The sequence below is a fragment of the Myotis lucifugus genome, unplaced genomic scaffold (genome assembly GCF_000147115.1).
Source record: "Myotis lucifugus unplaced genomic scaffold, Myoluc2.0 scaffold_0, whole genome shotgun sequence".
NCBI lineage: Eukaryota > Metazoa > Chordata > Mammalia > Chiroptera > Vespertilionidae > Myotis > Myotis lucifugus.
Genome location: NW_005871048.1, coordinates 17,104,273 through 17,128,411, shown reverse-complemented (window position 1 = coordinate 17,128,411; position 24,139 = coordinate 17,104,273). Strand labels below are relative to the sequence as shown.

General features: G+C 37.3%; 1 protein-coding gene across 4 annotated transcripts in view; it reads right to left on the bottom strand.

The window, feature by feature from the left end:
• The window catches only part of EFNA5 (ephrin A5), a 283,466-nt gene that overhangs the window by 256,653 nt on the left and 2,674 nt on the right, over positions 1–24,139 (bottom strand). The window lies entirely within an intron of this gene.

The following is a 24,139-nucleotide window of genomic DNA, read 5'->3' as shown; positions in this document are numbered from 1 at the left end:
ATTTGCAACCATAGTAAAACAAAGACTTATATTTTTGATGTTTATTTTATATATTTAAATGCCATTTAACAAAGAAAAATCAACCAAAAAAATGAGTTCACGTGTCACCTCTGACACACGTGTCATAGGTTCACCATCGCTGGTATAGCTCCTTCTCTATGAAATGAAAGATAAGCATAAATTTAACAGCATTATCATTCTCATATTTTAAAAATACTACAAAGTACCTACTCTGTGCCAAGTACTAAGCTAACTACAGTAAATACAAAAATTAACAAGGTGTGATGACACCAAGGTGACTACAATGCACCTGGTGTAATGTCGTTAGTGAGGTGAGACGTTACTACTGAGGATAGTAAAGGGTAATGGGGAGGACACTAATGGAACTAATGAAACATGTTGGTGCTCCTTTTTTTTTTTTTTTTTTTTACAAATCTACTTGCATTCCTGGGTGTCCCTGTAAACACGGAGACACATTGACTCATGTTGTGTATGTCTTATTGAAAGAGGTAGCTGTTGAAAGAGCATTAAAACTACTACTTCTGCAGAAATAAAGGCTTTACATGGGGGGAGTAGTGGGTAATACTGCTACTTGGATGCTGTCACTGAACATAGTTTTAAAATGGAATTTCCTTGATTCCAAAGAAATGTGGGGGAAAAATCTTACTGAAAAAGCTTCATCTTGTAGGATTTTCTTGTGGGTAAAGTATACACATTCAAGATCAGTTCTCCAAGTTCTTCCAGAAATAGTAACTTCATTATATAAATTGCAATGGAATTGAAAGTTTTGAATATTATTATCAGCACACTGCAGCCCAGCTAATAAATGTGTTTAAGTGAAATATCATGTAAATGATAGTTATGGTATGCATAATAAGGGCCTTCTAAGACAAATTATTGATTTTTTTCTCCAAAATAGCATCTTTGTGATGGTGCTACTCTGATAATATAAAACACAAGCAAATAACATAGTAAAAAAGATAAAATGCAGTTTAGGTGTGTATTTAAATAAAATGGTTCGTTTTGCATATCAACTAATACCAATGCACTTGTATCTTATGCAATTATGGAAACCTGAGCACTCAGACTTTTCAAAAGATATACAGCTACTATACCACATATACACTTTCTTCAGCATCTCACGATTCTGTCATGAGTACTATTGTCTATAATGGATTAATAGTGACTCAGTATTTGTTTAAAAAAAACAGCTTAAAATCATAATCCCATATTTAGCATTGTTCTTACAATGAGCTCTTATTTTAAGAATGCCTTTTAATAAACATAACATATATTGTTAACTAGACATAAATATTAGCAAAATGAACCTACTTTAATACTCATTCTGATAAGAAGATTACAAAATTACAAGATAATAAAAAAATTCTACAAAAGCTAATTTTGGGTTCTTAAATTTACTCAGAATGCTTTTTATTAGGTAACAAGGAAGTGAAAAACATTAAGTTCATGTCCAACGAATTATTAAAAGCAGAGACACACTGGCAAACACACATTACGTACTGGTAATGGTTGCTACTCACAAATCAATCTACTTGGATAAGAATAAGACCTAACCTCTAAAAGGACACATCTTTGTGGTCTGTGATGGCGATTAGTCCATTGAAAACCCACACTGCCACAGGAAATAGGGTGAAGCCAGTCCAATCTCCCCAGGAAACTGATTAGGAATAATTTGACTAGAAACTGCTGAGAAAATAGACCCTGAAGTGGGCCAGGCATCTCCAAATAAATGAGCCAATTTCTCCTCTGTAAGCAGGTCTGTGCAATGCAAGGAAGACATAAAACGGGTGAGTTAGGTAATATTTGTTCATTATTGTTTATATACCTATCTTTACATTTACCATCATTTTGATGCAAATGCATTTAATAACTTACTTAAAAATGTAACTGATTTTCTGGCTGAATCATTCTTTCTTGTATAGTGAAATGGCATCTGGAAACTTATTTTAAAGATTTAGCATGTCTTGTCTACTTAGATTTTCACTGATTATTAAAGTAATTTTCGAAATGTTCCTTTCATAATATAAAGTCTACCATAACATTGTTTATATATTTAATAATCATATATGAAAAATATATAAAATTAGATGAGCTACAACAAAAAACAGGACAAAAGATGGTGATAATGAAGTCATATATATTTATATAACATGATAAAGGTTTATACTGTAAATACTATGCTGTGTTCCAATACATATACATTTATCTAATTTTCTAAAATCTTCCCTATTCTACTTCATATTTCCTCCCAAAGGCAGAGGAAAAAAGAAAACCAAATGGTTTCAGTAAATCAACTTATGGCAGATCTTATACCTGTAAATTGTTAATAGTTTTTTATTCTAGATTCTTCTTTTGAAAAAGCTTTTTAAACTCTTCTTAATTCCTAGAACTAAACTAAATTAAGTGTGTGATCAGACCCAATTCTGTCAAAATCTCCTTGTCCATATTTCATGATTGGACTCATCAATGTGGATGATGGTGGCTGGCTAGTCTGGACAGCTGGATATAGGTCAAACATTATTTTTCTTACTGATTAACTATAGTTTTCCAGATAAATCTTTAAAATCATGTTTAAAGTAACACAGAAAAAAATCTTTTTTAGTCTTTATAGTCATGTCTGAAGGAAAAATAAGAAAACCTGTGTGATCTCTTCGAACATTTACACTTGCTATAGATACACATGCATTAGTTCCTCTGCCCTGATAAAACAAAATGGGGAAAGGGAGTAAATTATATGTTTTAATCAAGGAAGTTGAGGAGACCAAAAGATTCATGAAGTTGAAAATGACCTTCCAGAGGACACCAATCCTCTCCTTTCACAGATGAGAAAACCGGACTTGACCCCGGTTAAATGACTTGCCCAAGGTTAGACAGTTAAGTAGTGTCAAAGCCTTGCCACATCACAGATCTTCTGAGTCAGATGTTTCAGCCTAAGAGATCAACAAATTCAATCTCCAAGAAGAAACAAGATGAGTGAGTTAGCTAATAATTGTTACCTAAGAAACACAGAGTCCCAGAGTACTCAATGATTTGCTTAAGGTCAAACATCTAGTTGATAGAAAAGAAAAAGTGACATCCACATTAGCTGACTCCAGACTTTAGTGGTTTTTTTTGTTTTTTGTCAGTTTTGACAAAAATCAAAAGGGAGAATTTTCACACAATTAACACATAAGTTCAGTTAGGTTACCAAAACATTTGGCAATAGGCAGGCAAGAAAATAAAATGAAGAAAGGAAGTCTATGGGGCAGACAATATATCATCGGTTAATACTCAATTGATTAATTCTCCCAATTAATTAATCAGAACAACAATAATAAGACCTAGCTTTCACCCAGGGAATGTAATGCACCAAGCATGTTGTGTGCATTTACTTTCTCACTGAATCATCACATATTATCCATCCTTACTATTTTACACTAATGGAAACAGGGTTAGAGAAGAGTCAGCATTTGAACCCAGATCACCCCAACTCCAAAGTTAGTCGATTTTCTCTCCTTGACATATCTCTGTATCTTAAGATTTTTTTGCATATAAAAAAGATAATGAAAAAATGCAGAAATTCATTCAAAAGTATTTAGCAGCTAACGTTTACTACCCACATACTATGTGCCAGGCATTTTTCTAATGTAATACATCATTTAATCACCATGATAATTCTATCAGATGGATACACTATTATTCTCATTTACAGATGAGGAAGATGAATCAGGGGAAGGTTAAGTAACTTGTCCAAGTCCACAGCATCCAGTTCATGCAGGAGCTGAGAACTGTACCTAGAACGTCAGACTCCTAACCATCATGCAAGCCCCGGTCTAGTGTTTCTGAATGTAAACCACAATCTCTGACCTCAAGAATCCTATCATCTGGTAATGGAACAGAACATATCTAAGGGATGCAGACAGCAAACACAAACTACAGTATGATCCATATTTCAACATGATCCATATAAACCACTGAAGTAGAAGGCAGGGTGACACCTTCCACTACAGAGGCCCAAAGGGCTGAGCGTGAGAGATGAATCACCTAACGTGTCCAAGCACACATTTTAAATAAAAGACCTGGGTTAGTCTAGCAAAGCAGATGTCCATAATGGATAAGGTGCCAAAACTCTTTCTTCCCAGTCCAGTTGTCTCCCTGGAGATTAGATGGGAACGTGATCCATCTACATCCTATCAGGAGACTTTTGTCTTTGAAACTAATCAGGAAAAATTTACTGGCTGTTAAGCTATAGGGTATAAACTCCTGTGATGAAGGAAGAAACAGGAAAGGAAAATGGGGGTGGGGGTGGAGGTGGGATTTGGGACACAAAAGAACATAGTCAACTCAAGCATTCATCTACTGTTCCCTAAAGCTTAAAAAACACTTATTCCTTGCTCAGAACGTGTTTGCTTTGGAGTAGGCAAAAGCTGCATTTAAAATTTAAGTAAATTTGTATTGCAAACCAAAAATGACTGAAAAGTGCAGGAATTTAGACTATAGGGAAAAATTTCCTGACCATGTGACTGTTAAACTCTGAAATTTTTATTCCCAGAATATTCAGAATTTCTTCTGAAATTTTTCTGAAACCAGCATTTTGCCTTGGCCAGCCCTCGAGAATCAAGCTCACCTGAATGCCAAGGAGGAGGGCGGGGGCCTGCGGATCCCTAGCAGGGCGATTATTCTTCATAGTCAACACACATTGTGCACACACATGGCCTCACAATTAGCTAAAAAGAACAAGTCCATGGAACAGTCTCTGGTGGTACTAATTACCTGCTGTGGGTGCAACAGTTGTGGCTTACTACCTCTTCAGTCCATTAAACGCTCAACATGAAGAAATACGTGTGCATTTTTAACCCTCCTTTCATATCAGCGTAAGTCTCATTCTCCTCCACTGTGCCTCCTCAGAAATCATGCCCCAATATCACCTTTCAACGTTTCACTGAGTTCTGTTGGACAAAGTGTATCACTCCATATGGCCCAGCTACGAGCTTAAGGGTCACTTAATCGGCCAAATTCAAAGTATAAAAAACTCTGTTTTCTCCTCTGCAGAACAAGGATCATTATAATACCTCCCTCCTAAGAGCTGTCCCACTGTGTTTGGTATACAGGAAGTGCTCAATAAATGGGCTATTCAGACATGCCTCCATTCCTGGAGGGGCACAGGAGCATGGCTGTGGCCTGTAAAAGCAAGAGGGAACCACGCCTACTCACCTCTAAGTAAACAATGGCTTTACTTGGGGATTTTGAAAACGGGATTCAAAAAGCCATAAAGGAAGAGAGGTGGGCCCAGACAACAGTTGCTCCCAAACACAGCCTGGCGTTTGTTGGGTGGGCTTGGTTTTTCTTTTTCTATTTTACATAATAAGTTTCTGCTAAAGATTTTTGTGAACAATGTTATGTTTTGGGTTCTGTGGGGGTTTTTTGTTGTTGCTGTTTTGTTTTTGGCTTAAGTTTGAAAACAAGCACTCAATCCCTAAATCAGAGAAACAATTCAGATTAATAGAGCACCCCCAGGTTCCATGTGGAAATCTTAAAATTGCCTGAGTTCTACCATCACCTAACCACTTATAAACCAAACCTAATTAGAAGACCTTCACCATTTTCTAGTATTCAGCTCTGTTTACAAAGCAATTAAAGAGTGGCTGAGATACACAACAGTGCAGAACAATTATAACCCATGTGAGAAGCCTGTTAATTCGTCCATCATAAAGAATAATCCATCATAACGACCCCGCGCCTTAACACTGAAAAGGAAGCCTCCCAGTGACACCCTACCACCTGGACCACCTGGCTAAGCCACCCATGCTTCTGCTCCTTTCACCGGATCCCCTCACTCTGAATTAACTATTTTCTATGTATCCCCCAAGTCCATCTACAAGGTTACAGCCAGCAGATCTTTATTCCCGTTGCTATGGATCCCTGGGATTCTTCTACTACTTCTCTCTCTCTATTAAATCAGACCATTCAAGGCCTAGACTAAATTATTCCTCTCTCAGGAAGCAGTTCCTGATACCCTTGAACAGATGTGCTCTCTATCTCAGCCCACAGCATTCCATGCTCTATTGTGACATTATCTGTTTGTTGTTCATTATTAGTGGCCTGAGTGAGGCAGAACATTTTGATCACTGCCTTGACAATTAATGAATTCTCTCATCGTCTTGGTATTTGCCTGCATGTGGTCGTTAGCGCTGATGTGTTCACATCAAATATCACAGAAGACCCGGTATTTAAGACGAAGGGATGCTTACACTATCAGTCAGAATGAATAACAAATCCGAGTATGCTATTGGCCTTGCTGCGTATTTATTAAAAATCACTTTGCAGTCAGGACACATGAGAATTTCTTTTTAAAGATGTTTACTTTTCCAGTTAGTAAATGTACTGGGGTGGTTTTCACTAAAACATAAGTCAGCCAGCTGTTTGTTTTGGTTCTTGCGTTGAATGGTGAAAATACAGCCAGCTTTTACTCAAAGTACTGCACTTTTTAAACAAGGAATCTGCTCCATATTTAAATGATTTTTTTAAAAACTATTTCTTTCATTTTTCATATAATGAGAACATCTCTCTGGAACATCAGAACTTTGCTTCCGATGGCATATGGTCCCCCCTCACCCATTTGATACCCGGGGGAGCCGAAGCACTTAGGGGACCCAAGAGAGTGTGTAATCGACATGACAGCTGGAGGAGGAGAGGCTGACAGAAGCCTCCGCACAGGTATCAGGGAGGGAGTGTTTGCTTGGGAATCCAGGTGGACCCCTTATCTGTCACATCCACCAAAGGCTACATTTCATTCGCTCTGGAGAAGACAGCATTGCTGGCACCAGGTTTCACTCAGAGAAGAGCTGGACCCACCAAGACAGCTTCCTGTACCTGAAACTTCTCTGAAATCGACAGGGCAGACGGCGTTTTTGCACTGGGGACTCCCCAATAACCTGTAACCCAGCATAAGCTGCAGGCGGCTTTGTAGCCGGCTTCCCTTTCCTCTATGTGGCGCTTTTACGAGTTCAGCTGTGGGCCCCGCTCACTGCCCTCCACAGCCTTTCTTCTCTAACACATGCATACTTGAGCTCTTCTGGAGTGCTGACTAAGGAGGAACAATAGGAGGCTTTGAGCCGGCCTCAGCCCCAGACCCAGTCAATATTTACTTCAGTTTGGAGCCACAGTTTTAAAGCTCCTTCCAAGCAGAACTCAACAGTTGGGAGTCCCCAGAGGTTTCTAGATTTTATTTCAACAAGGGGGGCAGGGGGGTGTAAGGACAGAGTAAATAGATGACTGTCCAAACCACTCTCTCAGAAAAAGAGAGTCTCTTCAACAAAACAGGTTAGACTTCCAATACTAATTAGCAATGTATAAGAAGAAAACAAATCACTTTGCAACAGTGATTACTGCAGTCTTCAAACTCCCTATCAGGCTGCAATGCAAATCCATTGAAGGAGACCCCTGTATACCTTGTGGGCAGGGCCCTGATCTTGTCAACCACCAGAGTTGGCCTACTTTGCTTGGAACAACAATGCGAGGGCCCCGAGTGAAGTCCAAACTCCCCCCACCCCATCTTACGTATACGACCCATTTAAGCACCCTGAATTAAGAGTGTGCTAGGACCCTAACCGGTTTGGCTCAGTGGATAGAGCTTCGGCCTGCGGACTCAAGGGTCCCAGGTTCGATTCCGGTCAAGGGCATGTACCTTGGTTGCGGGCACATCCCCCGTAGGGAGTGTGCAGGAGGCAGCTGATCGATGTTTCTCTCTCATCGATGTTTCTAACTCTCTATCCCTCTCCCTTCCTCTCTGTAAAAAATCAATAAAATATTTAAAAAAAGAAAAGAGTGTGCTAGTCTGTATGTCTGCTCTCTTGGCAATATTGGGAAGGCGATCTATGGCTTTGAAAATGACCTGAAAGAAAAAGTCACTCTCTCTTCCTGACAGTGAAAGTGGCTTACTACAGATGGCAGGTGGGAGGTGGGGTGAAAGGTGGGATGGAGCGAGAACAGCAGGAGGTTCTAACACCATATTGGAGTAAGTGGAGTTTTCCTGTGTAGTTGCATTGCCTTTTGTTGAGATAAATGGAGATCCTCTATTAAAAATAAAATTATTTAACTGTAAATATTTTTATATTTGCCTAGGTGGTTTAATTTTTTTAAGTCAGCTTTCATAAAGCTTACCTAAAATGACAATTGGGAAATTTTACTAAAACGATTAAGGCCATATAAAATTACTAGAGAATTCAGTTAGACACCGAGGAAAGACGTCCATAGTGTCAGCTGTAACCAACTGCTCATTATTCCATTCAAATCAATCAACAGACTTTGTTCTTTCTGCTTAAAGACCTAACTCAGTGGTTCTCAACCTTGGCTGCACATTAGAATCACCTGGGAATCTTTTTAAAACCCTGATTTCTGGGCCTCATCCTCCGGAAATTCTGTTTCTTTGTTATGGGGTGAGGCCACAACATTAGTAACAAAGAAACAGAATTTTCGGAGGATGAGGCCCAGAAATCAGGGTTTTAAAAAGATTTCCAGGTGATTCTAATGTGTAGCCAAGGTTGAGAACCACTAACCTAACTATACACATTCCACTCACATTTTACAATATTTCCATAAAGACAAAGACAAATGAGCTGAAAAGTTTAATACAGGAGAAACTGAAGAGGATTTACAACTATCCAAACTTAAAATTCTAGCTTATGACAACCCTAGTATTAAAGAGCAGCTCATCATCATTTATATTCTAAACTTATAAAATACCTGGACATAATTTGGCATTTCCCAAAGAAAAATGAAGAGAATTCAAACTATCCCACCTGCGAAGATTATGAGGCAAAAGGTTAGGTATACTTGGATTGGCCTGTTCTATTATGTTTGTCTACATTCATCAAATGTATTGGAATACTCAATTCAATCATTTCAACATCTTAAGGAATTACTGGATTGCTATACAGTCCATTTGATCAATCAACATCCTCTCCTGGAAAAAAAATATTGAGTCGGCCTAGCTGAGATGAAGTCTCTAGCTGATACTTTTAAACTGATATATAAGAGTATACGAAATTATTTTTTTAATAATACAAAGTGTCAATAAGTAAGTCATCAAAATTTAAACTTCTTGACTACCCCTTTGCCAAGAAAGGAAGGCTGGAACAGGGGAGAAATTGTAACCATTAATCATTCATCAGACACCCACCGACAAGTAACATACAATTACAGTTTTAAACTTGAAATAAACTCATAGCAAGCTCATTCCCTTGACAAATCTTAACTTCCAATTTAGCAGGATGAGAAAAACACTTTTGTATGAAATAATAAAAGCACAACAAAGGTCTTTCTAGCATTCCAGTGAGTATAGCAATTCTAAATATTAACACACTGTTTTCTTCAGGGAATCAGTGATGCAGAGTTTTAGGTGCTCTTTCAAACAATTTTGGTTATTTCTGGCTAAGTGCTGCCCTCCGTTATCATTACATGTCTGGGTCCCGCACATAAGGATCATTGGTAATTTCCTTTATGAATTACCTTCTTTTGAGGGGCAGACGTGAGGTCTATACCTTCAGGAGCAAAACAACACTATAAAATAATTATGTCAGTATATGATTGCAATTTTAAAACAAGGAACAGGCACATTTGCTGTTCTCCGAAATAACTATAAACATATGAAATAAAACCTGCTTTGAATAACCACCAGACAATTGTACAGGAAAGTGGCCCTTTGACAGTAACGTGTTACTCAGGTTTCAACACATTAAAATATGTGTTCCTTGACAAATTCTGTTTCCTTTCTCAGCTAGATTCTGTTATGATCTATTTATGCTCCGAACATCAATGTGTGTATAATTAATATGTACTAAGTTTAAAAGCAGTTGATAACAAGAGTGTTTTAAGCACAGAGGTGTCAAGAGGTTAAAACGTGTTCTCTTGGCAAGAGGATTCAGAGGAATCCAAGGGTCCCAGGGCCAGAGGGGCTGTCTGTAAGAAACAGCCCCAGACAGGAATTGATTTGCTTCCACAAGCTCCTCATTGGAAATACGAGCATCTCCAAGAGGGTGTCAGTATTCATTAATTTCTTCTTTGAGATGAAGATATCTCATTATTACCTGTGAATTCCAAAGCAGACTATTAGGGTTTTGGAAGTCTAAGGAGGAAAACATATCGAAGAGACAAACTGAGAGGGGACAAGAAGACATTTAAAATAAACTTGACCGACTTTACAAAGGAGATCCAAATTCCTTTCTGCGAAAAAGGTCCTAGGGGACTTGCCTCTCAAGTGTCATTCTTCACACATTATTACTCTTCGTAGAAATCACAAAATAAAGTCCAAAATGTGAATTCCATTAAAAGAAAACCAATGTAAATGCATAAATCATATCTATCAGGGAAACATAAATACAAAAGTAATACAACTCAGTCTATCTCTTTAAAATGTCAACTCTTCTGTGATGCTTTGAAAATAAGTTTTCATTTGTGAGAATATGTGTTCTATGCCAGCAGTCGCCAATCTTTCAGACCTCACAGACCACCAGTGGTCCGCGGACCACCGGTTGGTGACCGCTGCTGCCAAGATATGCTTAAACCAGCGTTCGCCAACCTTTTGGACCTCACGGATCACCAGATTTATGCCATTTGCAGGAATATATCTATAAATATAAAACCCTAAGCCACCATTATGACCGAACAACCAGCTGGTAGCTATGACGCGCACTGACCACCAGGGGGCAGACGCTCAATGCAGGAGCTGCCCCTTGGTGGTCAATGAGCTCCCACAGCCAACCTCCCACGGTCCCTCCCCTCAGCTGGCTGGACTGGGCGAGAAGGCCCCGATCGCCAGCCAGGCCGAGGAACCCCACCTGTGCACAAATTCATGCACTGGGCCTCTAGTAGAATTATAAAGTGAGATGCAGTATAAAGTAAGGTGACCCTCTTAATCTCTAAGTCTTTTTATAATGGTGTTCTAAGTTTCTAAAACCCTGTCACAAATATACTTTCCTTTAAATTTTCATAAATCTGAGGGATACTTTTTTTTTTTTTTTTTTTTTAGAGAGAGAGAGAAAGGAAGGGAGAGAGAAAGAGAGAAACATTGATATGAAAGAGGAACATCAATTGGCTGCTTCCTGCACACCCCCTACTGGGGATCAATCCCGAAACCCTGGCATGTGTCCTGAATGGGAACCAAACTGGTGACCTTTTGGTGCATAGGACGATGCTCATCTAACTGAACAATACAGGCCAGGGCAGGATACATTATTTTTATTATGCCCATTTATTTATTATGGTGAAGAAACTGAGGCTCAGATTCATCATGATGAATGGCATATGTCCAACTCAACTAGAACAAAAATTTAATTAGATCTAAAATATAATTTTAAAAAAGTTAATAAAGATGATTGAAAAATCCAATCTGACACAGGCTTTTCAATATCTCACTCTCTGAGCTCTTGCTTGTATGACACCCAAACCCATCTGAAAGTTTATCCCACACAGCTGCTATTATGAAAACTCAAAAAGGGGGGGGGGCATGAATTCAATGCTTTTCCTTTATGCTGTCAAAACAATCTATAAATGTACACATATCACTGTATCTAAAAACTTGGTTACAACCCGTTAATCTGATGACTAATTAGTGTTAATAACCTTGTGTTAAAAATAAAAACCATTCAATGTATTTCTCCCTTTTTCAAAAGTGAAGGGGAAAAACAATAACTAGAACTATTGAGCTTCTTCTTCTTTAACTAAACACAGAAAGGACCACAAACCTTAGGTATATCAACTCCATTTTGAACAAAGCCATTGCTTAAGATATGCAAATAACTTCATTTTAATCAATGAAGATATCCTATTTCTAAACTTAATGAATCATCTAAGTACACAGCTCACTTCTCTTTTAGGAACCACTTAAGGTCACACATAGTCTCAGAAGATTCTTGCATTTCTTTATCTACCTGAATCATAAAACTAGAAACTCAAAGTGGCAGTCACCCGAAAGTCATTGCTTCAGTATGCTTATTACACCACGGCAAGTATAACCTAAATTTGCAAAATACACACAGAACAGTCATGTCTCAATTTACTATCCTTCACATTCATGGTTCTTACAAAATGCAACCCAATGTTTTAATTAAATCCATTTACCAAGGATTTAAAAATGAAAAGACTGGCTTCTGTCCAATAATTAACTAGAAAAAGGAGTTGGTAAAAATTGTTGCAAAAACAAAAAGGATACTTGAATTAAGAGTGCTCACCATCCTTTCCCTTTTTTCTGTTTGTTTTTGTAAAAATATAGCTGATTTACAGTACAAACAGTTTCATCTACCTTTTTATAATCATTTCATAGAGGTATACTGGCTAAGAAAGTCTACTCACTGATGCTTTCACAGGCTTGAAAGTACTTAGGAGATTAGTCATATGTAGTTGTACACACAGAGTGAAGAACAACAACAAAAAAGGAAGCAGGCAGAGTAATCTGAATTTAACTAGTTCCATTCTCTATTTGTTAATACAAGCATCACATAATATTTGTTTTGGGAAAGCAAATGATATATAAGCTGTGAAAAGGCAGAAGCACATTTACAGACTTTACACTTCCTAGACTCTACAGGAACAAAGATCTCTCACTGAGGGCACTAGCATCATAGAATTTTAGAGCAGGAAGGAATTTCCCCTCGAGCCATTAATAACTCCACTGGAGTGTAGGCTCCTGAAAGCCACCCACAAGAAACCCCGCCAGTGGGAGCAGAGAAACTGTTAGTCATCTTCTATGCTGATTGTAAAATGAACATTTTGGGTTCATTTAACCATATGGATTTAAATTGGAAAGCGTTTTGGTTTTGTTTTGTTTTTAATCTGTTTCTGAGGTATAATTCTGGCATTGCCACATAACATACATCTGGGGAAGGTTGCAAATAAATTCCTTTGTACTTTTATGACAGTATCCTCCATAACATACAACAAAAATCCCTGGCCTATTTACGTTTGTTAGTGGTGTATTTTTAATGATGCATAAACCTGAATGTAAAACTCTATTTTATTTGTCTGAGATTTGAGGGTTAGTGGCTAGAAATGAACTAGGCCTTCAGACAAATAACTTTCACTCGTGCAAATATTAAGCCAATTTAGATATTGTGAACCATATGGAAAGTTCAGGGCAAATACAACAAGAGTCCTTGGATGAGCAGCCAGAGCAATCTCTCTTGACGGACTCATCTAGAACCTTGCTGCTCACACTGTGGCTAAGGGCCCCGCTGCATCTGGGTCAACGGAGAGCCTGTTAGAAACGCAGAATGTCAGGGCCCAACCCCAGCCCCCCTGAATTAAAATCTGTACCTCAATAAGACACACACCCGAAAGCATCTGGGACCAGATCACTGTGAGAAGAAGCAGTGATCTAGAAATTGCTGGCCGAATGCTTCATAATGGCAGGAATGTTGTCCATGCTGTTCACTGTGACATCTCCAGTCCAGAGGACAATACCTGGCCCACATGGACACTAGACAATTATTTATTGAATAAATCCATAGGTAAAGATTTCTTATATAGTATTTTCTACTTTGCACTGTAATCGTGTGTACAAAATTCTTATTTTTGCCCAGAACGGCAAGTTCCTTAAGGGTACAGATGCTCTCTTATTCATCTCTGAATCTGCTGCATGCCTCCCACCGTTGGCACATATCACTCAAATATTTTATCAATTATGACTTGTAGATACTCAATAGAGGAATATATTACTGTTAGGTATTAGATATGCTAGCTATTGGCTTTAATGTGAAAACTTTGGAAAAATAAGTTAAAACCAGTATATAATTCCTGAAATCACCCACTTGGTTTTGGCTTTAAATATAGTAAAGAGAATTCACCCAAGGAATCAAAATAATAACAGAAAATATTATGTTGTAAATGCTATGGAAATATTATATAGGGCCAAGTCCTGACTCTACATGGTACCACAGACCAGGGATGGCATGGGTGATTGAAATCCAAAATTAATTTCAAAACCTCATGTTATTCAATGGCCTCAAAGTCTTTTCTCATCAAATTTCATACCGAACCTGCTATACGTTTCAAAAAAGTCATTTTTTAGTTTTATTTTCTTTCTCAAATCCATCTACCAGTAGACAAACCCAAAGGCAGTGAAGTAGCCAAAGCCATCCAAAGAACAAGATAGTGATAGAGAGAGCTACACGATAAATGAACTAAGTGATTAGTCCACAAATAGCCAGATATACACAAAAATCTAGAGCTAAGTGAAGAAATAATTTATAAGAGATCATTATAGGGGGTTGGGGATAAAAGGGGACTAATACATGGTGACAGAAGATGATTTGATCTTGGGTGGTGGGCACACAGTACAATATACAGATTTTGTATCATGGAAATCTACACCTGAAACCTATGTGATCCTATTAACCAATGTCACCCCAATAAATGTTTAAAGAGATAATTATAAGAAATAATCAGAAACATTAATAGCATAGACGTGTTGATGACAAGACCATTACAAAATAATACTCAAAATAATGAGATATTCAGAGTCATAAATGTTGCTGATTCTCTTGGTCCATATTAACAGGATACTAAAGCAAGGACCCCCCTCACTCACCAAAAAGAACTGCTTTTTTTCTTTTTAATTAACTAAGTTAGGTTGTCCTTTATTCGTTTTTCCCATGTACATATTCATACAAAGTACCCTCTGTATACATATATGCACCCCACACACACATATACACATACACACACTGTCATGCTGTTGTTTCCCCAAGAGTATAGTTGACAATGGTGATAGCAGTGTGTGTAATTAGTTTTCATTGTTTCCCTGACAGCTACAGTTCCATACAAGACCCTTTTCTTTTTATGTTGTAAATGCTATGGGAAAAAATATACTAATAACAGGCATTTAATTATGGGTCCAGCAAACACAATGGGAATATCTCCAAAAGAGACTAGAACTCCGGGACAGCTAAAACATATATTTGCAGAGAGGGAAAAGTTTTGTTCTTCAATTACAGTAATGCTCAAAATATTGATGAGAGGCATATGATAGAAACACTTTTTTTAAATATTTCCCCGAGACTCTATCAACAATAAAAACATGTCTACAGGGTTACATCAATACTAGAACCAAGGATACTATCGTATCTGTATTAAAATGTTAATAAGAAAAAAAGCATTGCTTATTAATAAGGGAAATACTCCTTAGAACAGCTTTATGCTTTGATACTATCAATGAAGAGTACAAAGATTCCGTTTTTTACTTTGCTTTGCACAGACTTAAAAAAAATAGTACGTGTGATATCAAATATCTGGGTGCTACATTCCTTGAGGCTTACTTTAATTTGTTTTATACAGTATTTAAAATAAAGCATTCCCGAACTGCTGTCGTGGCGGACACCAGATCTGTCACCAAGGTCCTTTCTCGCCTGATTAATTAGTAACTGGGAGACACATTTTGGCAGCTTTCATTTCCCTATTATTTTCTCTAGTTTGACACAAAACCCTGTCAGAAGCACCACTATTTGAACTGTTCCCCTCTTAGTACTGGGTCACTACATTTTAATAAATGGAGCCCCTACCAGAAAACTACCAAAATAGGCATAAAAGTATATTGAAGCTGTAACAGTAAACAAATATATGAAGAAAACACAGCATCTAAAACATTAATGGTCTGTCTGAACCCAGGGGTTACTAGCGAGATTGCAGAGCAGAGACTAAAAGAAAAGGCCTTTCATCCGTCTTTAATAAAATACATATATTTATTTATATATATATTAGCTTAATAAAGCTGAACACTTGGGTACAGCAGAACCATCCGTCTGAGCCCTCTCCATCATCCCAACCCAATGAATAAATTTATAGGGAGGCAAAAACTGATTGTGACTACAGGGATACCGAACCCACCCAGAAGTCACGAAAGCTCTGGCTCAGCCAAACAAACATTTTTTATAAAAGGTAAGGTGAGGAACTTAAAAATTGAAGCTAAAAGGCTGACACTTTGGAGAACTACAAGTCACTACAGAAGCAGTGTCAGGTTCTCAAAGTGTCAGTCACTTCAAAAAAGCATCCTGCTCCCATGGTGGCTCAGGACACTTGTGTGCCAGGGCAGTGGCCGTGCTGTGTGGGTCAGAGGTCACAGCTTCCACATTCCGACATCTGTCTGTATTTTTTCTTGCCCTGAAACAATAGAAGGGGAACTGGGCTCATTTGCTCCCACTTTGTTTAACCTAATTGTTAAACACAAAGGATCATCTCCCCATATTTAGAAATATTTTTCCTTTTTTCCCCATTCCCATTTGTCTCCATAAAATTAAATACTATAAAAGCTTAACCGAAAGGTTAAGTCCTCTACACGTTGTTCAGTAAATGCGACAAAGTCACATATCCCACTGGAGACTATGGAACATGAAATATCAAGTGGCATGCCCACCACCATCAAAATCTAGATAACAATTTGCACTATAATTATCCAACCAAAATAAGCCAGACCTGATTTTATTCCAACCACATTTTAATGAGAAACTAGTTTCATTTGCCTTTATAATGTGTGTTATCACAGAAAGAGGCAAGAGCTAATTGTTAATTATAGTTTCTACATATACAAATAAGTAACTAATAAAATTTAGAATGGACACTCTGACAGCTCAGAAGCAGAAAGAAAAAAAAAACACACAAAAGTTTTTGTTAGTTCATTTAAAAACAAAAATGAGCACTCAGTTATTTTCCTCTTTTCCAGGCAAAGAAAATGGATGATGGCGATCAGAGGAAAGCTCTTCGGTACAAAAACTGTCAGCTCATACCTTGGACTTTAATGAGCCAATGAGATGTATATTCATTCTTAAAATGTGGATTTCATTTATCGTTTTTAAACTGTTTCTACAACCACCAAAGATCCTGCTTCCCATGAAAAGAAGCAATCTGTGACATAGTGGCATTCAAGCTGTGCCTAGTTTAATCAGAAGGACTGAGTCAGGTTACTGTGAAATTAATCTGAAGGAAGTTCTGTTTTTACTGCAGGACATGGGAATAATGTTTCCAGACATCATCAAACAGATGCAGTAGCAAGAAGTGTAGTATAAATTTTGGGTAAAGTTTACTAGGCCACATGTCCTTCCAAATGTACCCAAAAATATAAAACATGGTGGAAAATACAGCAGGCTCAGTGGATATACTCTTATAAATTTTAATACCAAATATAAATGTACTTCCAAAATAATTTTTTGTAAGAACTCACAAGAACGGTTTAGTGAGAGCCTATAATTCAGAGCCAAAAAGGTTCTGGCTTCATGTTTCTGGAAGCACCCCAAATGCTTCATTTTTAGAGGTACTACATTTCTATCACTATCTCTTACTGAAGAAAGAGTCCTGATACCACTGAGCAATTTGGGGGGAAAAAATCAATCAACAAGTAAAAAGGACTATTTGTACAGAAAGAGGAATAAGGATTTGGAGGGGGGGTGATGATAAGGGCAGTTAATATATTACCTTGAAATTAATTAATAAGTTGTAAACTGCAAAAGAAAATTGCACATGTAAACATGGTACAGCCCAAAATTTAACATTAAAATGTAATACGCCTGAGTTTAAAATATATTATTACCCGGCTAAAATGTCCTCTTTTATCAACAATACAAGCAGATAGCATTTGAATGAGCTCAAATTACTTAAAGTAGAGCTTTAAATGTAGAGCCTTGACAAAATAATTATAAAGTGGTTTAGTCCTTTTCTATCGTCCATGTTCATTTCCGGACCATTTTCATGAAAGAAAGAAAATCGGTCTTAAAACAAGATGGCTGCTTCCAGTTGGGGGGGGGGGGGGGGACGCTGATTTAACTGAAAGCCCAAAACCTAGCTTTTCTAAATCGGGAAACAAGGACTTAGTCATATTTTCTAATCTCCAAGTATGTATTCACGCACCTCCACAAAGAAACCTATGGATTACCCTGTGCAGTTATTTAAAATTATTAATAGCAAAGCAATTGTGTGAAAGGTCTAATCTTTGTGTACTAAAAACGTGACTGTACAAAAGGTATACAGAGATATCACATGACCAAGATTCCTACTTATACTTGACATCAGAATCACGATCATCAGTCATGGAAATCAGGTCGCTTGGTAAGTAGTAACAGGAATAATATCGACATATCTCTTACAGAATCCCATCAAAAATGTCCAATGATATCCTGTTACAAACACATCAACTGCACGTATTTGGCTCTTTTAAACACCCAGGAACTTAACTGTTAGACACTCTCTCCTTGAACTGCACTTTGCTGACCTTCCCTAAAGCAAATGGAAGATTAATTCTATGACATATACATAAAATTTAAAAACATTTCCCACATTTTGAAATAATGTTTAAACAGGTTTTTTTAAAATCACTCAAAACTATTTTTATTTCTCACTTGAGTGGAAAATAAGACCTGACAGTAACATTTTCTTCAAGCTGTCAGCTGTCAATTGTATGAAGGATGTTTCTAAAGATGACAAAGGTTTATTTTTCCTTATTGAAAATGATAGAATCCTACCTGAATGAAAGCTGAGCTAACCATCACTGTGGTAGACAACTGTCTCTCGGCAACCAGATAACTTTAACTAGAAGTTTTCACTATTTTAAAATAATGTTTTTACTGAAACCTTTGGCTCACTGTTTGAAAACAATATTCAAAAGCCTCAAAAATCAAAAGTTTACATCCACACACATTTCAGAAAATAGTGCAGCGATATCAGTAATTTACAATAAATCCTTCAAAGTACATTAAGGAGTATAAATGATCAAGAATACTGAGATATAAGGAACTTTTTTCACTTATAGTGAAAATTATGCATAATCGTAATGGCACAGAAACACTTGCGTTATATTATTAGTTCTTAATTTTAAACTAAGTGCTTCTGTGTCACTGTGCTGCCTTGGTTATGACTGATGTAATTTTGAAAACGTAAATGCCGACAAATTTAAGGGGAAACAGATCAGGAAGTTAGCAATACCCTATTCAGAAACACTGGAAGTTTAAATTAATCACAAGAAACTTTTCTAACCAAACAATCTCAGGGTATAGCTTGAGAAGTAGACAAAACTATAAACTTAATAATATAAATCAGGCCCTTAAAAATGACATTAACTTACTGATGTTTAGCTCCCTAAGACCACCATTGTAAGACACAATACTAAAAGTGGATTTTAATACCTCATTCCTTATACCGCTCTTTGGGATTTTTATACCTAAATATGAAGGTGTGATCTGTCACAAATGGTCAAAAGGCAATTTTTTCTCAGTTTGGAAGACTGATGCTGACTGAGTACCCAGAATAAGTGGCCAGTAAGGAAGGCCTTACTGTACTTGGGGACATATAGGCTAACTTTTCAACAAGGGCATTCCAATCAGAGCTGTTTTCATAGTTTGTATACTGTTTCTGAAAAGAAAGTTGATAATATATACTCAGTCAACATAGATTTGTTCATTACTAAAATACAGCTTTTTAAATCATCATTGCTATACTGTAAGTTATTCAAAACAAACACAAAAATGAAGAAGGTTGAGTGGCTTCTTTTTAAAAAGCTATTAAGCCAAGTATGTATATTGTGGGGAGGAGGAGGAAATACTAAGCAATAGACCAAATGCTACCCATATATAAAATTATGGTCTTAACATTTTCTTGTTTTGTTCATTTTATATTTTAATGTACACTCTTTCTCAATGGTACATTCTTTAGCCATATACTTCTCCCAAGCTTGCAAAGACCAGGACTCCTGAAGGACTAATTGTATTCACTCATTTTCTTGGCCCAGCATGAAGTTGGTAGCTTGCTTGGTACATAGCAACAGGGGAGAAAAGGAGGCGTTCATTTTTATCTGTCCCTATCCAACAGGAAATCAGGCCAGTGGACAGAAGGCAATGAAATCCCTGTTCAGAAGGCATCTTGCAAGATTAAATGGCAAGAAATTCACAAGGTTAATTTGCCCCCAAATAACTATGTGCTCCTTCCAAACCTGATCCTCAGCATTCAAAAGTGGGAGTCTTTAAAGCTATTGATTATCAGCCAGAAGACACACGGCAACAAGATATTTGTTCAGTGAACCAATGGCTTAGTTAATACCACTAAAAGCAACTAACAGGGAGTAATAAACTACTGAAGGCTCTCTCTGATTCTTTTAATAACAAGGAGTTTACTAACTTTGGCCTCACACTGGAAATGCCCAACTAAACTGTACTGACAAGTGAGCCACAACTAGCACTGATGCTCCAGTCACCTAAAGATAGGTGACTACTTCTGGTAGCTTAATATGAGTAAATAATAAAGTGCATACGATGGATAAAATGGGACATCTCAGTAGCCAACTTCACTTTTCAAACTTCTATGGAAAACTGTCCAAAAACAAGAAGCATATTTTCTTTTATAAATTTCTAGATAAAATAGAGGAATAGAAGGCAGATTCAGTTCAGGTCTCCTAAAGGGATAGGGGTAAAAACGTGAGATATAAATCTCCGTCATACAGCTTCATTTTTATCCGGGTGTTTATATAAATACTGATATAAATAAATATCAAAATAATCAACCTACCTCATTACATCTACTAAACTGATATATTACATCGAAGCTCAAAGTCAATAAAGTTAAAAGATTTTAAGTAATGCCTTTTACTTGAAGAACTTTTTTTATCTTTCTAAATGTAACAATATTATTTAAAACACTGAAAATTTCAAAAACAAAGTTAAATACAAGTCTGGTAATAAAACTTATTCAAAACAAAAATCAATTTTCCACTTTTCCTCCAAACAAATTTTTAGAGTTAAACCAAATTGATTTCATTTACTTGTCAGTGGAAAAGGCACCATGCTGGCATTAAAACACTGATGGGTCAGATTTTAAAAAATAAAACATAAAATTTTGAAAGAGGAAAAATACACAGGGATCATCGCTAGGAAAAAATTCTCTCTAATTAGCCTCATACATATGACCTACAGGCTAAAGGTTTGGGAGTGTTGACCTGAAGTTCACATCACCTTCACAACTTCAAGATTACATGTTAACAAAACTAAATGTTGTCAATTACCTGCTACGCTCACACTAAATATTTAATTTACAAGTCTCTGCAAGAATTGAAAAGCCCAAAGAAAACATATGATTAGGTTAAATTTTAGTAAATCCCAGATGAATTACAGAGGTAAGTTTTCTTGTGAGAGAATAACATTTTAAATTGGTGATGCTCAAACCCGAAGAGAAGCAAAGCACTAAGTGAGAAGAATCAGTATTCTTAAAGTGTGCTGGTTATATTTGTCACTATTCCATCCATTAACACCAACCAGTGGGAGACATCTTTAATTATCCTAGCATCAATTTGGCAACTGGTCAAAAGAATCCAAGAACTTTTCCATATACACACAATATTTAAAAGAATATTTTCATTGGAAGCAACAAACTGTTTATAGCATCCTTCATTCAGATTAAGTTGGATGTTCTTAATATTGAGTCATTTGTATCTTTATAAGAGTAGCTACTAAGGGAGAAGTAAATAAAGTTTTATTACTAAAAGTCTTTTAAAAAGTTATTTAAAAGCTTTTTACATTCTTAAAGAAATCAAGGACAAAAAGTTATGTTCTCCTTGATTTGGATTTTCATTACTCCAAGTTATTGAGTGACATGCCAGTTCAGAATTCAGCATAACATTAACAGGATCATTCTATTACTCTACTTGGGTGAAATTTATACAGGTTTTCAAATTTTTATGCACTTAGGCAAATGTTACCATGTACTTCTACTCAGACTGATAGTTTTCAGTTGCTACTTCAGAAATTTGTGCCAATTCAACACATGAAATTAGTTTGGACCACCGCCCAATAAGTACTGGCAACTAAAAAGTTATCAGCATTTGAAAATTGAGCATCCACTTCCCAGAAGTGAATACCTGGGAAGATAGATTCTAACCGTAAAACTATCTGACAGCAAGTAAGTTTAATATTTTCTCTTCTATGAACCTAAATCAATGGATGTTTATGGTATGAATGGAGTCAGTAATGAAACACAATGTAGCAAATAAATGCCTATGACTACACAAGTTATAATATAAAATATTTAGACCCTGTGATCAAGATGTGATCAAATTCTAATTTTATCTAAACATAATTTTAATTTGAAGTCGATTGATATACGCTGAAATATATTTGCTTCACTTGCATGGTATCGTAGCAGCTTAATGTGTCCACTGAACTTTAAGTCTTTAAGATAAAAACTTTAAGAATCTATTTAAGTTGCAATTAAAGTTTTCTACTTTTTCCAAAGGATTGAAGTCTTTTGATTATGCTATTAGTTTAGCAAAATCTTAAAAGATAGGGTTTATGCAAAACCAAAAAGCATAGCTAGATTACCTTGGTAATGGTAACATATATGAAAGGAAAATGTAAAACACTGAATTTATAAAAGTCAGTAAATTGGTGCAAATTTTCTAAAATCCTGTTTCACACTATCTTGTAATAAACTGCTTTTTTTTCCTCTGAATTACTTATTTTGCATTTGGCTCCTTTTAAACTACATCCAAGCTGACTTTTCTTAATTCATCAAAAAAACACCATCTTATTTAATATATCAGAGACAAATCTGCCACCCACATTTGTAAAATTATATTATTTTTAAAGTAAATTTTAGTGTAATAATATAGGAAGATAAATAAATCCATAAACCCTTAAGAATACTAAAGTTAGGACTGAATCTCTTGGGAAGGGTGGCATGTCATTCTTTCTTTTGAACGTTATCGAAGTGATAATGATCAAATAGAAAGGCATTTCCATGAACCTCAAATTAGAATACTGACTGGAGAATACTCTTGGACCTTAAAAACTCTACAGATTAACTTTGTCTGGGCTGGTTCAAAGCTACCATGGCATCCTGAGCAGAGGAGTTTTCTGCAGGCAGGGCAGAGCTATTAAAAACATGACCTGTGACAAAAATCAATGTGCTAATCTTAAACCAAACAACAGTATCAAAAGCACAAAACAGAGATAACCCAAGATAAAATGTCCTCAAACTAACTCAGATTAGCCAGACAGGTTAAGAAGGAAGGGTACAGGGGGATGGCTGATTCTGTTTTAACCCAGATGACTAGAACATCCAAGTATCCAAATAAATTAGTGAGAAAAGGAGCACACTATGAAGTTTGGCCTGGGAAAGAAAAGACACCAAGAGCAAAATGCCCCCAATTCAACTAAACCATTTCACCGTTATTTTATTTAATAAGGCACTAAAGTTTACAAATATAAATTCCTCCGTTTTGTGTATGCTGTCTAATAAAGCCCAAAGGGGAATAAAACCAACCAGCATAATGAGGCTCGCTTTTAACACCATCACAACTGCAAAGCTTGATCTATTTGTCTTGTCAGCTTTAATAAAAGGCATTTCCTCTGGCAGGATGGCTTCTTTTTCTCTTTTTCTAATAGTGGTAAGTGGCATGTCAAAGAAATAGCTTCCCATCCCACCACCCACCTCCACAAGACTTTTTTTTTTTTTTAACCAAACTTTCAGGGATGTCTCCAATTCTGCCAGGCAAGCAATTAGAGCTTGGACTACCTGGCTGTGATTATCTTTCCTGGGGTAGCAGGGCGGGCGGGGGAGGACTCTTTCTCCGTTTGGCAACCGGTGGACCGCTAGTGGGGAAATGTGCCCATATCTTCACCTGAGATGACATTACTTTAAGTGGGGAATCCCTCCCCTGCCTGCAGAAGGAAGGCGGGAGGACCGCGGAGAGATCCACTGGGAGGCAGGCAGCACTGGAAGCGCTCTCCATACTCCTCTCCCCAGGCGAGCTGGGCGCGCAGCAACCATAAACTCTCCTCGGAATCCCGCCACTGTCCTTCCAACTTCCACTCCAGCCCAGGGGGGGAAAGCTGAGATTTGGGGACTAATGTTATGTCCCTTCTGGGCGGGCACCGAAGCCATCCCGCAGCTGGAAGCTGGCCTCGGTCCCAGAGAGCAGAGCCATTTGGACCCAGTGGGCAGACTGCTGCCCACAGGCCTGGGAGAAAGTGGGGCTCTGAGCGGAGCTGTTTCTGGGTTGGGAGGGGGTCCGTCCGGCACGCTGGACAACACCCGCCCCAACTCCACATTCCGTGTCCGTGGACAAGGGATGTCCGCTGGCGGCAACGTTCAAGCAGCCGCGCGAGGGCGGCCC